The 2,428-nt window shown below is 38.8% G+C and overlaps 1 long non-coding RNA gene across 1 annotated transcript; it reads right to left on the bottom strand.

Annotated features, from left to right (window-relative positions):
- Nucleotides 1-388: 388 nt before the first annotated feature.
- On the bottom strand, nucleotides 389-1,410 carry LOC138704320 (uncharacterized). Its single transcript, XR_011333311.1, has 3 exons — nucleotides 888-1,410; nucleotides 624-790; nucleotides 389-514 (listed from the first exon to the last, which is right to left on the bottom strand). It is a non-coding gene; the product is annotated as an uncharacterized lncRNA (long non-coding RNA).
- Between the last annotated feature and the right edge of the window lie 1,018 nt (nucleotides 1,411-2,428).

Here is a 2,428-nt window from a genome sequence, read left to right on the forward strand (position 1 = left end):
GGTAGGTACGTTTTCATCGCACTGTTTCTTTTGCTTTTTACCATTAACCTTTCATATGTCTCTTGAGAAGAGATACAAAAGTCTTTGAAATGGAACGTGACATATCACAAAACTCATATTCAAACAAGATTTTCTGTTTCACAGTTTCCAACACATCTTTCAAGTCACCCACTGATTTCACCACTCGCCATTTATACTGTTGCAATGTCTTATTCTCTTTTAGTACACAGAACTATCGTATTCTTCATCTTACGATGTTGGAGTACAGGAAGTCGCAGTTTCGAATCCCGCTCGAGGTGTGAAATGTTTCTTTCATACCACGGCATGATTGTGACTATAATAGTATTTAAATTCCTTTCCTTAACTTCCTTATTCTTCTTCGTTAGAACCCGAATTTAATTTTCAGTATCAGCTTCCAATGACATAATGGAGGTCCCAACTTTGTCTACAACTGTCACAGTAGAGAGAGGGAGAGAAAGATTTCAGCAAACTTCCGTTTTAGTCTCCTTCTTTCCTGAAAACAATAATTCATATAACATAACGAGCCTACTTTATACACAGTAGTGAATAGATATACCAATATTAGTATGGTTAACTATCAGTGTAATGTTCATCTAATTAACCTTTGGTTCTTCAGGGTGCAAATATATACTGCACAGCCCTCTTTCTGAAACATATATGATAAGGTCGTGCGATCCATATCCTCCTCCCTGAAGTTACTGGAACAAATTGTGCTGCAACGACAACACGAGGTGTCCGAATATCTTTAACCTCAGGATCCTTTGGAAAACTGTAACACAAGTTAAATTTAAATCCTATTAATAAACTACAGACGATAACAACTCCGGATATTTACGTATATAATGTCTTTAGTCTCTCATACATACCCATGATAGGTTATTCCAAGTAAGCTCTTGGACTCTTTATTTCACTCTGCCATATAGCACACCGGATCGACGTATTTAAATTTATCAAAACATTACTCAAAAAATTTAAAACAACACAACTAGGCCATGAAAATACAATGATAGCACAGTCTACTATATACGTAGTAAATATGCAAACATTAGATAGTTGCTCACCACTAGGATCGCTAATATCGCCTCATTACAGGCAATGCAAAAAAGTACCGTCACAGTCTATTGTTTCTAGCACCCTCAAAACTCAAGCTTCGTGACTGTATATAGTAGACTGTGATGATAGGTTAAATTAAGATGGCTACCGCGCGACACTGGCAACTATTTTCTATTCTGTACTCTATGGTTCGATTACACATTTCTCGGCGCTGTGTGTGGACAAAGCTGTCTCGTCTCGCCTCGCTCGCGCAGTCGCGCATTTCTCGGCACACATTTCACATTACACATCTCTCGGTATAGTATGTAACCGGCCTAAGTCTATGGCTGAAACGTGTGTTCCTACCACTGCCTTCTGGATCACATCCTATGGATAAGATGCGATCCAGCAGGCAGTGGTTCCTACATATGTTCATGACCGTTGCTTACGAGATATCTCGTAAGCAACGTTCATGACATTCCGAAGCACACCAACTGCCGACACGCTTTATATGCGGATGACACAGTCCTATATACAAAACATAACGACATCAAATGTGCTTTACAACAGATGCAAGAAGCCTTGGACTTACTCACCCAATGGTCTACAAGATGGCGACTGAAAATTAACGGTGAAAAAAGTACAGCAGTAGGTTTTACAAGGAGATTTCCACGATTTTTGCAACCGCTCTCTGTTCAGAATCAACACATCCCCTTCAAAACAACGGTCAGATATCTTGGTCTAGTACTGAACAGTCGTTTGACATACAGACAACATATACAGTTAGTACGGGACAGAGCTTTTCAAAGATTCTTAGCATTATATCCAATACTTAAAGGCTTCATTCCCCTCAAAACCAACTATTGCTGTACAGATCACTTATACGATCATACATGTCCTACGCGTCAGAAATTTGGGCTCAAACCCATCCCCGCCACATCAAGAAACTCGATGGAATCCAAAGAACTGTGTGCAGAACCATCACAGGAGCTGATTTTTACATTACTAACGCACAATTATAGTGACCTGGAAATCATTTTATTCAGTGATTACGTGCACTTACGTAAAAACTATCTTCAAAAACTACAATCACACCCTAATCCACTTATTAAACTATAATTACACATAGCATTCAGTGAACAATCAAGTAATGTTAAGTTTTCTGCGAAAAAATCATTGACTCTGAAAGTTTACCTACATATCCAGCTTACCAGTCTCCGTTTCTGATGGAGAAGATGGTCACACTTCATTTACGTAGTCATGTTATTCTAAGCAATATTCTTGTAAAGGCAAGGGTCCATGTGACCTGGGGCCTGTTTCTCAAAACTCACGGACTAGTAATACTAGTCTGTACAGTAGTAATATTAGTTTATTT

The sequence above is a fragment of the Periplaneta americana genome, chromosome 8 (genome assembly GCF_040183065.1).
Source record: "Periplaneta americana isolate PAMFEO1 chromosome 8, P.americana_PAMFEO1_priV1, whole genome shotgun sequence".
Lineage (NCBI taxonomy): Eukaryota > Metazoa > Arthropoda > Insecta > Blattodea > Blattidae > Periplaneta > Periplaneta americana.